Below are 14,659 nucleotides of genomic sequence, written 5' to 3' on the forward strand. Positions count from 1 at the left end.
AGCTTTTCTTGAACCTGTTGGTGCATATGTTCAAGTTTCTCTATCTTATGCCTTACGAAAAAGGATGGAAGAGAGTATCACTGGCGTCAAACAGGTCTTTGATGATGTTGGCAGCCTTTTGGTGACAACGAGAAGTATAAATGGAGTCCATGGATGGTAAGGTGGCTTCCATGATGGTCTGGGCTGTGTATACAACTTAATCCTTATCATTAAAAGTCTTGAGCATGGGTCTTAGGGCATAGTGATAATGTATCTACCTCTGTACCAAGTCACCTGGGTTCAAGTGCCAACACATGTAATAAAATTTCTGAACAAGTTGATTAGAAAATATCTTAAAAACCTTGAACATGTTATGCAATTCCTGGACATTGTGCAAAATACATACAATTCCTGTCTCAACAGGAACCAAAGCTCTAAGGATTGCATCTAATCATGATTTAAGAAGGTTTAATTTTCATGTTATTCTGGGGACATCACAAACGTTAAAGAATGTTGCAGAACCCTGGGGAAAATGTTTTCAATACCAGAATGGTCAGCCATTCTGGAAGGGGATGGTGAGGGATACTCTGGAAAGCATTTGCCTAACCAATTCCATTTTTGGGAATTTAATTTAAATGGATGCCTAATGGGAAAAGAAGTGTTAATCTCCATGCTCACTCTGCATTTATGAAGAGTTCCTCTGTTGGTCAGTTACAACGCAATCATAGAATTTTTTTTTCAGAATTTCTATTGAATCTTCGAATAGAAGGGAACCATTCAATAGATTGTGCCTAGACTCATGTCTCAGTTAATTAATTCTGTCCTGTCCCATCTCCACATCCTTTCCTCATTTTTCAAATACTAATCCAATTTCCTTTGCAATGAAGTTATAGTGTCTGCCTCAACAGCCACTTGAGGTTAAGCCTTTAGTGTTCTGAGAAATTGCTGTGTGAAACAAGATTTCTAATTTCTCTTTTGTTCCAGGGATAATTTGGGTTCTAAAAATAGTGAGCAGTATTCTGAAGTCATCCAATATCATTTCACGTAATCGTGGCAGGTTTTAGCTGAATGCGCTGCTACTCCAGACTAAGATAAGGATTCTGATAGTTTCCCATACCAGTCAAATATGTGGCCTCATTGACATGACGGACCATTTAATGCCATTTTTTCGTTCATAAATGAAGAATAAGAATGAACGGATGTTGAGACTGATACTAAAAATTGTGCAGCTGTGGAATAATGCCAACACAAAAAGAAACATCACATTATTGTTTGTAGCTTTTCAGGCCAATGTACACAGTGAAAGCATGAGAGAAATATGTGACACAGTGGCATGGTATTTAACCAATGATAAGTTGATGTATGATTTATGTAAACATTTCTTCTTTGCCAAGAAATGGAGACAAAATAACAAGTGTAAAAGAATGGGACACACACACACACACACACACACACACAGGTACACACAGACAGGTACACACACACACACACATTTAGATTCAAATAACAAGTGTAAAAGAATGGGACACACACACACAGGTACACACAGACAGGTACACACACGCACACACACAGGTACACACAGACAGGTATACACACACACACACATTTAGATTCAAATATTTCAAAGTTCTCAGGAGGGTATCCATTTTCCTTCGGTTTAAATTCATAGCAAGTGTTGTAGGCCCATTCTATTCTGCATCACTGACCCAATTGTACTGTATGGCCTATGGACACTGAATTAAAATGATTTGCTTCTATTTAAGTTTCGCTATGGTCTTGACCTTCCCATTCCAACCCCACAAGTCAATTATCAACAAACCCCTGAAAATTTCTATGTTGTTCTGACTGTGAAACCTTGGACATATTTTCCTTTCTTGGAGGGAGGAGGAAGTTGAATACTAGTGCCACCCCATCTAGCAGGACTTCCTCATCTTTGCTTCCAAACTGGGGTATTGATTTTCTCATGTTTGCCATGTCTGGGGCAAATGTCAGGAACATGCAGGGCAGCTCCGACTGACAGTGTATGTTTGGGTGCACAACTGGCTTTTAAAGATGGTGTGGGCTCAAAGGATTCATTCTGGGATATCTCAGCAGGAGCGAGGTTGTTCTGAGAACAGCACTTGGTGGAATGGGCTGAAAACAGACATGAGGGACACCATGAGGGCGTGGTAGCGAGTTAATGAGGCACCTTTGATAACATATGGTGGGAAATCTGACCGTGCCTCACGGTAGAAAAATCCTCCAAAATACTCAGTGCAACTCATAATTAGCCAAAATGATATCAGATTCACTCCACAATGTGTGTCCCACATTATCAATGAGTTCAAGGGGAATGCAAGCTTGGTCCAGGTCAAGGTAAAGTAGCGTCTCAAGTCATAATTTAGATTAGATTAGATTACTTACAGTGTGGAAACAGGCCCTTCGGTCCAACAAGTCCACACCGCCCTGCCGAAGCGCAACCCACCCATACCCCTACATTTACCCCTTACCTAACACTACGGGCAATTTAGCGTGGCCAATTCACCTGACCTGAACATCCTTGGACTGTGGGAGGGAACCAGAGCACCCGGAGGAAACCCACGCAGACACGGGGAGAACTTGCAAACTACACACAGTCAGTCGCCTGAGGCGGGAAATGAACCCGGGTCTCTGGCGCTGTGAGGCAGCAGTGCTAACCACTGTGCCACCGTGCCGCCCACCGTGCCGCAGTTTCACTCTGACAGATAAGTCAAGAGGAGGGGCAGAGTGGAATGTTTAGATGCTGGCATTACCACATCATTCCAAATCTGATTTAACTGTTTCTTTAGGGCAGGTGTCCTCTGTCTGCCTGAAGAGATACTGGGTTGGTGGCTGTAGTGAGGTATGATTTGTGATGACATATTGCAGCCCAATTATCTTCCTGATAGATTTTATACCATTATTGAATTGAACAGGAGAAAAAGTGGCCATTTGGCCCATTGTGCTTGGGCTGGGTATTTCAATCAATCTCATACCATTTTCTCAGCCATTTTTTCATTGAATTTCCTATTGCAAGCTGCTGTTGAACCTATATTCACCATCTCGTTGGACAGTACACAGCAAATCCTAATGGAATAAAGGAAATCTTTTCCTCATGCCTCTCTGAATGTGTTGCTAGTCTGGTTCCCATTTATCAACAGTTTCATGGTTTCACTATGTGTAAATAACAAGATCCCACAAAATAGCAAACTAATAATGACCATTTACTATTTAAAATCTACCTGGTGGTAGTTACTCACCTCAACTAAGACCACCCACCCTTTGGTGTCACTGTGAAACACTGCAAGCTCTGAAAAAGAGTCACGCCGGACTTAAATGTTAACTCTGTTTCTCTCCCCACAAACATTGCCCTTATTGGTCAGTGCATTGAGTATGGAAGTTGGGAGGTATACTGCGGCTGGACAGGGCATTGGTTAGGCCATTTTAGGAGTACTACATTTAATTCTGGTCTCCCTGCCATAGGAAAGATATTGTAAAACTTGGAAAGGTTCAGAAAAGATGTACAATGATATTGTCAGGGTTGGAGGGTGAACTGGAAGGAAAAACTGAATAGGCTGGGGCTATTTTCTCTGGAGCTTCAGAGGCTGAGAGATGACCTTATGGGGGTTTATAAAATCATGAGGGGCGCGGATAAGGTGAATAGTCAAGGTTTTTTTTTCCCAGGATAGGGGAGTCCAAAACTAGAGGGCATAGGTTTAAGTGAGAGGGAAAAGATTTAAAAGGGACCTAAAGGGCACAGTTTTCACTCAGAGGGTGGTGCATGTATGGAATGAACTGCCAGAGGAGATGGTGGAGGCTGGCATAATTACAACATTTAAAAAGCATTGGAATGGAAATATGAATGGGAAGGGTTTCAAGGGATATGGGTCAAATGCTGGCAGATGGACCTAGATTAATTTAGAATATCTAGTCGGCATGAACAACTTGTACCAAAGGGTCTTACTCTGTAACCCTGCTGGAGTTCATTTTATAATTCATTGGATGTGGGCAATTCTGGCAAGGTCAGCATTTAGAGTCATAGAGATGGACAGCATGGAAGCAGACCCTTCGGTCCAACCCGTCCATGCTGACCAGATATCCCAACCCAATCTAGCCCCACCTGCCAGCACCCAGCCCATATCCCTCCAAACCCTTCCTATTCAATACCCATCCAAATGCCTCTTAAATGTTGCAATTGTACCAGTCTCCACCACTTCTTCTGGCAGCTCATTCCATACACGTACCACCCTCTGAGCGAAAAAGTTGCCCCATAGGTCTCTTTTATATCTTTTCCTCTCTCACCCTAAAGTTATGCCCTCTAGCTCTGGACTCCCCAACCCCAGGGAAAAGACTTTGCCTATTTACCCTATCCATGGCCCTCATAATTTTGTAAACCTCTATAAGGTCACCCCTCAACCTCCAACGCTCCAGGGAAAACAGCCCCAGCCTGTTCAGTCTCTTCCTATAGCTCAAATCCTCAAGCACACTCACTCTCACCGCACCTCTGTAATTCAGCTCTTTTGTCCAGCTTTGAACCAAAGCTGGAATGAGTTCAGGAGCTGAGTGGCCCAAACTGGGTGTCACTGAGCAGGTTATGTCTGAGCAAGTGCTGCTAGATAGTACTGTTGATGACACCTTCCATCACTTTACTGATGATTAAGTGTAGACTGATGGGCAGTAATTGACTGGATTGGATTTGTCCTGCTTTTTATGCACTGGACATAACCTGGGTAATTTTCCAAATTGTCGGGTAGATGCCAATCTAATATTATCTCCAAGTCCTCTTTTCTCATTTTCAAATACTTTCCTATCACTTCTGGGACTTAGGTTACAAATCAGTTCAGGTATAACGACATCTCTACAACAATTATAAAGAACCTTACTTGACTTTACTTCAGTTAACTTAACTCCATTGCAAAAGGGAGCAAATATGTAGCAAAATTTGCGCCAAAATTGGCAATAGCAATTGGATGCCATTGTGATAAGAGATATAGAGCATCAAAGATGTCACACTGGTGCAATAGAGATCCCACATCAAATAATGAAATGAAATAGACAATAGACAATAGGTGCAGGAGTAGGCCATTCTGCCCTTCGAGCCAGCACCACCATTCATTATAATCATGGCTGATCATCCTCAATCAGTATCCTTTTCCTGCCTTATCCCCATAACCCTTGATTCCACTATCCTTAAGAGCTCTATCCAACTCCACAGCCTTCTGGGGCAGAGCATTCCACACACTCACCACTCTCTGGGTGAAGAAGTATTTCCTCATCTCTGTCCTAAATGGTCTACCCCTTATTTTTAATCTGTGTCCTCTGGTTCGGGACTTACCCATCAGCGGAAACATGCTTCTTGCCTCCAGAGTGTCCAATCCTTTAATAATCTTATACGTCTCAGTCAGATCCCCTCTCAGCCTTCTAAACTCAAGGGTATAATAGCCCAGTCGCTCCAGTCTTTCAATGTAAGACAGTTCTGCCATTCCGGGAATTGACCTCGTGAACCTACGCTGCACTCCATCAATAGCCAGAATGTCTTTCCTCAAATTTGGAGACCAAAACTGCACACAATATTTCAGGTGCGGTCTCACCAGGGCCCTGTACAGCTGCAGAAGAACCTCTTTGCTTCTATACTCAATTCCTCTTGTTATGAAGGCCAGCATGCTATTAGCCTTCTTCACTACCTGCTGTACCTGCATGCTTGCCTTCATTGACTGATGTACAATAACACCTAGATCTCGTTGTACTGCCCCTTTACCTAACTTGACTCCATTTAGGTAGTAATCTGCCTTCCTGTTCTTGCCACCAAAATGGATAACCACACATTTATCCACATTAAACTGCATCTGCCATGCATCCGTCCACTCACCTAGCCTGTCCAGGTCACCCTGTATTCTCCTAACATCCTCCTCACATTTCACCCTGCCACCCAGCTTTGTACCATCATCAAATTTGCTAATATTACTTTTAATACCATCATCTATATCATTAATGTACATTGTAAAAAGCTGCGGTCCCAGCAATGATCCCTGCGGCACACCCACTGGTCACCACCTGCCATTCCGAAAGGGATCTGTTTATCACTACACTTTGTTTCCTGTCGGCCAACCAATTTTCAATCCAATCTAGTACTTTGCCCCCAATACCATGCAATCTAATTTTGCTCACTAACCTCCTATGTGGGACTTTATCAAAGGCTTTCTGAAAGTCCAGGTACAATGCATCCACTGGATCTCCCTTGTCCATCTTCAGAGTTACATCCTCAAAAAATTCCAGAGGATTAGTCAAGCATGATTTCCCCTTCATAAATCCATGCTGACACTGACCTATCCTGTTACTGCTATCCAGATGTGTCGTAATTTCATCCTTTATAATTGACTCCAACATCTTTCCCACCTCTGAGGTCAGACTAACTGGTCTATCATTCCCTGCTCCTCTCTCCCTCCTTTCTTAAAAAGTGGAACAACATTAGCCACCCTCCAATCCGCAGAAACTGATCCTGAATCTATAGAACATTGAAAAATGATCACCAATGCATTAATGATTTCTAGAGCCACCTCCTTCAGTGCCCTGGGATGTAAACCATCAGGTCCCGGGGACTTATCAGCCTTCAGACCTAGCAGTCTCTCCAACACCAATTCCTGGCAAATATAAATTCCCTTCAGTTCAGGTCCTTCAGCCACTGTTACCTCAGGGAGATTGCTTGTATCTTCCCCAGTGAACACAGATCTGAAGTACCAATTCAACCCTTCTGCCATTTCTTTGTTCCCCGTAATATATTCACCTGTTTCTGTCTTCAAGGGCCCAATTTTAGTCTTAACCATTTTTTTTCCTTTCACATACCTAAAAAAGCTTTTACTATCCTCCTTTATATTTTTGGCCAGTCTACCTTCGTACCTCATTTTTTCTCTGGGTATTTCCTCCTTAGTTATCCTCTGTTGTTCTTTAAAAGCTTCCCAGTCCTCCGTTTTCCCACTTATCTTTGCTATGTTATATTTTTTCTCTTTTGACTTTATATGTTTCTTAACTTCCCTCATCATCCATGGCCACCCCTGCCTCCTCTCAGGATCTTTCTTCCTTTTTGGAATGAACTGATCCTGCATCTTCTGCATTATACTCAAAAATACCTGTCATTGTTGTTCCACTGTCATCCCTGCTAGGGTATTGCAACACTGAACTTTGGCCAGCTCCTCCCTCATAGCTCCATAGTTCCCTTTATTCAACTGAAATATTGTCACTTCCGATTTTACCCTCTCCCTTTCAAATTGCAGATTAAAGCTTATTGTATTATGGTTACTACCTCCTAATAGCTCCTTCACTTCAAGGTCCCTGATTAAATCCGGTTCGTTGCACAACACCCCAGATCCAGAATTGCTTTCTCCCTGGTAGGTTCCAGCACCAGCTGTTCTAAGAATCCATCTCTGAGGCACTCCACAAACTCCCTTTCTTGGGGTCCAGTACCATCCTGATTCTCCCAGTCTACCTGCATGTTGAAATCCCCCAAAACAACTGTAGTAATATCTTTGCAACAGGCCAATTTCAGCTCCTTATTCAACGTACACCCTACATCCAGACTACTGTTTGGGGGCCTGTAAATAACTCCCATTAGGGTCTTTCTATCCTTAGAATTTCTCAGCTCTATTCATACTGACTCTACATCCCCTGATTCTAGGTCCTTCTGCACAAGGGAATGAATATTATTCCTTACCAACAGGGCGACACCATCCCCTCTGCCCATCAGTCTGTCCTTACGATAGCACGTATAGCCTTGAATATTCATTTCCCAGGCCTTGTCCACTTGAAGCCACATCTCCGTTATCCCCACAACATCATAACTGCCAATTTCCAAATGAGCCTCAAGCTCATCAAATGGGATAGTAAAGTGAGTATTATCTTGTATATAAACAGTTATGAAGAAATACTTGCTGCAGGTGCTGAGCTTTGAAATGGGACAACGGTTCCATTCCTCAGCAGTGAGGTATCTTCAATTGATGTGCACAGAATTTACATTACCCTGTCTATAACAGATGCCATAGGTCCTTGCAACTTTGCTCAGAGGAATATATTTGGGAATATATGCATTCCATTTGAACAGTGGAGAAAGGGGCAGAGTCTCTGAATGAAATAATGAAAAATTAATCAGGGTCAGGATCTTTGTGAACAATCCATTATTGGTGGATTCTCTTGTCCCAACCTCTGGAATTTCCTTTCCTGATTCATCCACATCCTTATTCCTCTTTCTGTCATCAAGAACCTCTCTAAATCCTAACGTTGTGCCCAAGATTATTTTGTTATCTGTCCTGATATCCCCTTATGTGACCCAGTGTTACTCAGATTTTCTTTTGAGATGCGCTGGTACATTGGGGTGGCACGGTGGCTCAGTGGTGAACACTGCTGCTTCACAGCACCAGGGTCCCAGGTTCGATTCCAGCCTTGGGTGACTGTCTGTGTGGAGTTTGCACATTCTCTGCATGGGTTTCCTCCAGGTGCTCTGGTTTCATCCACACTCCGAAGATGTACAGGTGAATTGGTCATGCTAATTTGTCCCAGGAATGTGTAGGTATGAGTCTAGGGTAAATGTTGAGCAGTAGGGGAATGTATCTGGGTAAGTTACTCTTTGGAGGATTGGTGTGGACTTATTGGGGTGAAGGGCCTGTTTCCACACTGCAGTGTCTCTATATCATTAGAGGTGCTATGTATTTGCAAAAATGAACTGAGCAGGGGAGTTGGATCGATGCTAGTGACAGTTGAGAAACTTTGGAGAATTGATATTCTTGTTCTTCTGAGATTCGAATGGTCATTTCATGATTTGCTTTTATTTATGGGCATATTAACTATGAAGCCTGAAGTACCTAGACATCCACCAGAATTCTTGAATTGAATACAAAGATTCAAAGTGTAACCATTTGTTTTATGTCTCCAAGCAGTTGTTATGGACTAGATCAAACCCACTCAAAATATATTAAGAAGATTGCCCTAATGCCAAATTTTCCTTATTTTTAAAGGCAAGTATAAAGCATTGTAGGTCCAGACACAATTTAATTAGTCAAATAGCAGATTTGAAGCAAAACACACTTTATTCTTACACTACAGTTAAAATACAAACAAAAGAAAGAAGAATTTGTACAACAACTTTTGAAAAGCTTAACAGAAAAATAGATGATTTAACTACTAAACAGCTACCATTCCAATGTTGTAACATCCCATAAAAACACCCTTGGTAAAGGCAAATTCAGATAAATAAATTGTCTCACATTTCGATTGTCTAGTCTTGGAGAAAAAAACATCAACAGAAAGCTCTGAGACATAAAGAGAGAGAGAGAACTCAAGCATTTTGCTGTAGTAGGGAGAGATATTTAGCAGCTTCCAAATCACAACAGCTACTGAAAGCTAGACTGAAATCCTAGCTCTGTGGGAGCTTGACCCTACCCCTTCATGCTGCTTCTACAAGCTGTTTACTTTATTGGCTTGGAACAGACTACTCGTCACCTCTGTCTAACCTCCCTTTATAAAAACAAAATAAAATAGACCTCTTAAAGCCATGGTATCGTTAGTAATTCCTTAAAAGAAACTTTTAAAACTGGAATTTCCTCTTTAGGCCTTTGTATACTTGTTTCCTTAATGATTGCATTTGTCAGCTGGGCCTACAGTTAATGTTATGAAGCCTATGTAACTTAATATTTTCACACCATAGACTCAGAAGATTGTACCTTACGTCTTTTGGCTAACTGGGAATTGCATTGTGTTTTTTGGAAGGATTCTCACTGTGAGGCACAGCAAAACTTTTGGCAGCTACTTATAAAATTCGCTTCATTGACTACCTGCCCTATCCATATAGCATCTCTCAAATCCAAGTCAAGCCCAATTCTATAACCGTTCCCAGAACAATTCACCATTCAGTACATATCTGCTGGAAGACTGACATCATCAGAGGCTCAGGGGTGACCTTATAGAGGTTTACAAAATTATGAGGGGTATGGATAGGATAAATAGACAAAGTCTTTTCCCTGGGGCGGCAGAGTCCGGAACTAGAGGGCATAGGTTTAGGGTGAGAGGGGAAAGATATAAAAGGGACCTAAGGGGCAACGCTTTCACGCAGAGGGTGGTACGTGTATGGAATGAGCTGCCAGAGGATGTGGTGGAGGCTAGTACAATTGCAATATTTAAGAGGCATTTGGATGAATGTATGAATAGGAAGGGTTTGGAGGGATATGGGCCGGGTGCTGGCAGGTGGGACTAGATTGGGTTGGAATATCTAGTCGGCATGGACGGGTTGGACCGAAGGATCTGTTTCCATGCTGTACATCTCTATGACTCTATGACTTGTACTTGTGCCAGGTTTGAAAGTCCACTGTGCACCCAGCCAAGTGTTGCAAATCCAGTATTGCCCCTCACCAGGAATGTAAAGGCATAGCAGCCTCAAAGCCAACCTTCTCACTGGACAAAACAGGCATGGCTAACACTCCCTCGCAAATAAACCACACACCCCAACCTAACCTCGTTCTCTTATCTGATCACCCTTGAAAAAAAAATCACAAACATAACTCTGGTGCAGCCGCACTTGGAGTATTGCATATAGTTCTGGTCACTGCACTATAGGAAGGATGTGGAAGCCCTGGAAAGGGTTCAGAGGTGATTTATTAGGATGTTGCCTGGTATGGAAGGAAGGTCTTATGTTTTCCTTGGAGAGAAAAAGGTTGAGGAGTGACTTAATTGAGACATATAAGATAACCAGTCGGTTAGATAGGATAGACAGTGAGAGACGTTTTCCTTGAATGGTGATGGCTAGCATGAGGGGACATAGCTTTAAATTGAGGGGTGATAGATATAGGGCAAATGTCAGAGGTAGTTTTTCTACTAGGAGAGTAGTAGAGGCATGAAACACACTGCCTGCAACAGTAGTAGACTTGCCAACTTTCAGGGCACTTAAATGGTCATTGGATGAAAATAGAATAGTGTAGGATAGATGGGCTTCAGATTAGTTTCACAGGTCGGCACAACATCAAGGGCCGAAGGGCCTGTACTGCGCTGTAATATTCTATATTCTATGTTCTATACTTTGCTTGGCCTTAGATACATCCCATCTGAAGAACCTCTCTGAATCCTCACTACTCTTTTCCCAAAGACCAGTGGCCACCAACATTGTCCAGTCGATGCAGGCAATTATTTGGATAAGTCCAAGCATGAGCCAGCAACACAAAGAAACCAAATCGAGTTGTTCTTATCCACAATGTGAGCCAAATGTTAACATCTTGGCCTTGACTGTTGGTGATGGTTTTCTGCACCTAGCTAACATCTGCTGGAACTGGGTTCAATCACATCCGGTCTGGTTTGTAATGCCTAATACAGCTGAACTCTGTCATCGATAAGGAGAGCTCTCTGCAGCTCAATCTCTTCATCCTGCTCCTCAGGTGACAGCTCCTGCTCTCCCAGTTCCATGGCATTTAGCATATTGTCCAATTGCCTCCTCCAATTGTGGAGAACACAGCATTCCAGGATGATGTGGTACACTCTGTCTGGGCTATACTGACTGGTCCAAACTGCTTTTGGCGGTCTTATCCTTTGTTTCACTGTGGCGCTGTTTGCAGAATATGTACTAACTTGGGGATGATACTGCACCAGCTGAGAGACAGGCATATTACACCCAAAAGGATGCTGCACTCTGACACCCTTCCCATCTCGGATGCACATGAACCATTTCACTTTCCAATGTGTCCATTAGAATCTAACATCACACTTACATGACAAATAATGTAGCATTATTCCCCTTGTCCCACAGCACATTTAGAAATTCCCATAAGTGATGGGGTGCTTTCGACCTGTTGTCACCTTCTTTTAAGATATTGCCACTCACTGCTGCATCACTGAGATGATGATGTTAATTTATGAAGCCCCAGTGTCATGGTGCAGTCTGCCTTTGGCAAGCCTTTGACACATCAGCACATTCATTTGGCAAGCTTTGGAAATGGGGAAAGAAAATGATTGCATATGAAATGTAGCTGGTGTTTGCTAACCAATACTGACATCTTCAATGTCCTAGTAGATGTGAACTCCCATGCTTCTGCCCATCAACGTGACGCTGACTCTGCTCAGCCTGGGCATTGTCCGAGTCACTTTCACATCTAGAGAAGAACAAATGAAGGCAGGGAGTGAGCCTCATGGTGGACACTGTCGGCACTGGGCTCTGCTGTTGTCATCAAGTATGCAGCAGGCTTTCAATGCTGGTTGTCAACGTGTTTTGCAACACAGGTCTGTGCTTCCTAAGTGATCTGCAACTGGATTGGAGAGGTGCTATGAGGATCACATGGGGTTGACAAATATCAGATGCCAATGACCTTTGGATGATTAGCTGGTGCCCTTGTATCATGCTCCAAGATGCTGCAGGCTGCTCAGAGCCAGGGGCAGGCTGAGATCACCAGTACATGTTCTGACTTCCATGTTGGGAATTTCTGATCATTGCTTATTTGACATGTTTGGAAAGATAGTAGGCTGAACAATATTTCGATGAGTCGGAGCATTAATAAGGTATTTAACAAGCAATAATCTCCGAATCCCCATTACTCTTTTTCCCAAAGACCAGTGGCCACCCACATCTTGTAATTGTCCAGTGAGAAACCCCTGCTCAGACCGCTGTGAGGTTCCACCCATAATCTCAGCCATTTTGAAGCTGCAACTGTTTTGGGATTGACATTTTCAGAATTCGGAGAGCATTGAAGGAACTGACTCAACAGTCGATGTGGCTACTTTCTATAACTTTGGATCTCCAAATCCCAAGTCCAATTAACTTGAAACGTTAACTCTGTTTCTTTCCCTACAGAACTGTTGTGTTTCTCCAGCGCGTTCCACTGAGAAAGGATCATGGATTTTTCTCCAAAAAAGCTGCCAGACCTGCTGAGCTTTCCCACCAATGTTTGTTCTTGTGTTTTATTCTTCTCAATGATTGGTCCACTTTAGTATAATTTTCAGTTTGCACTGAACTGCAGTGATACCAATGTACGTAATGAATTCTGTGCTGATCTGTAACAATAAAGCACTTCCTGGGGATTTTGACCTATCAACCTTATCTTTTAGATGGTAACTGTGTAAATGCTTTGGCCATAAAGTAATTCTGTGAGATTACTGTTGTTAGATGAAATGGATTTGCGTATATTTTGTTTCAGATAGGCAAATGCCTTCATTAAAATGAAGGGTGAATGTATTTCCTGTGAATGAATTAAGTGTTCATATGCTAACATTCACACATTATAATTTCAAGTTCGTTGCTTTTGGCAAATACAGCTACATTACCACAGAGAGGACTTTTGTTTTCTTTAGTAGTGGGATTGTGGTTTATGTTCAGTTATTCAGAGGAACAGAAAAATCCCAGAGGAAGCAAACATTGTTTTCGTTGAGGTAGAATGGAAAACTGTGAATACTGGAAAATTGAAAAAGAGAGAGGTACATGGGAATTTCTAGACAGGAAAAGACTCAGATCCATCTAATTCACCTTCTACAACCCGTTAACCACATGGCACAATGATAAAGGAATGGTGGACGAATCATAGCAATCAATCTCTGATAATTCTTTAACAGTAAATCCAGAAATGAAATCCCCAAAATTGGAAAGCTTGGGATGAAGGCCTTTGCCGATCCTTCATTCCCAGCACATGTCCACAGGGAAAACCCTAGTTTAAAAATAAATGGCAATACTTGAAAATGAAAGTATTGATCGCACTGATGCTCTAGTGTTCCATTTTTGTAGGTAAATCAGAGCAGGACTTAGACAATTAATGGTAAGGTCCTGAGGAGTGTTGCAGAACAAAGAGCCCTTAGAGTGCGGGTTCATAGTTCCTTGAAGCTGGAGTCACAGGTAGACAGGATAGTGAAGAAAGTGTTTGGTGTGCTTGCCTTGAGTGCATTGAGTATATGAGTTGGGAGGTCATGTTGCAGCTGTTCAAGACATTAGTTAGGACACTTTTGGGACACTGCATTCAATTCTTATTTTCCTACTATAGGACAGATACTGCCAAACTTGAAAGGGTAAAGAAAAGATTTATAAGGATATTCCCAGGTTGGAGGGTTTGAGCTACAGGGAGACACTGAATAGGCTGGGGTTATTTACCCTGGAGCATCAGAGGCTGAGGGGTGACCTTATAGAGGTTAATAAAATTAAGAAGGGCATGGAAAGGATGAATAGCCAAGATCTTTTTGGCAGCGGGGGTGGAGTCCAAAACTAGAGAACATAGGTTTAAGGTGAGAGGGTAATATATAAAAGGAACGAAGGGGCAATTTTTTCATGAAGAGGATGGTGTGTTATGGAATGAGCTGCCAGAAGAAGTGGTGGAGGCTGGTACAATTACAACATTTAAAAGGCATCTGGATGTGTATATGAATCAGAAAGGTTTGGATATGATCTGCAAGCGGGCAGCAGAGCCACCCCACATTTGCCACGGGACTATGCCTACATCGGTAAAACTATAGGAATTCATTTTGTGTTTTAAATGGCAGCCGCAGCTTAAACCCACAGAACTCAGCAGCTGCCGGTCCGCCCACGTGACCGGGAGATGGGAGCCAGAGGACAGATCAAATCTACACTAGGCCAGACACTACCCATGACTCATAGACCGAAACTCCGGAGCTAATTAATATGGAAACCCATCTCCTAATCAAATCAAGAGACTGACTGAAACTCACCCATATT

General features: G+C 42.5%; 1 long non-coding RNA gene across 2 annotated transcripts in view; it reads left to right on the forward strand.

The window, feature by feature from the left end:
- The window catches only part of LOC122553953 (uncharacterized), a 58,671-nt gene extending 45,683 nt beyond the window's left edge, over positions 1–12,988 (forward strand). For both annotated transcript variants that reach the window (XR_015757746.1, XR_015757747.1), the window contains exon 5: positions 12,797–12,988. This is a non-coding gene — a long non-coding RNA (uncharacterized LOC122553953). The remainder of the gene's footprint in view (positions 1–12,796) is intronic.
- The last annotated feature ends 1,671 nt before the right edge of the window (positions 12,989–14,659 follow it).

This window comes from Chiloscyllium plagiosum, unplaced genomic scaffold (genome assembly GCF_037043375.1).
Source record: "Chiloscyllium plagiosum isolate Xiang-an unplaced genomic scaffold, Cpla_swu_hap1 HiC_scaffold_8, whole genome shotgun sequence".
In the NCBI taxonomy this organism is placed as follows: domain Eukaryota; kingdom Metazoa; phylum Chordata; class Chondrichthyes; order Orectolobiformes; family Hemiscylliidae; genus Chiloscyllium; species Chiloscyllium plagiosum.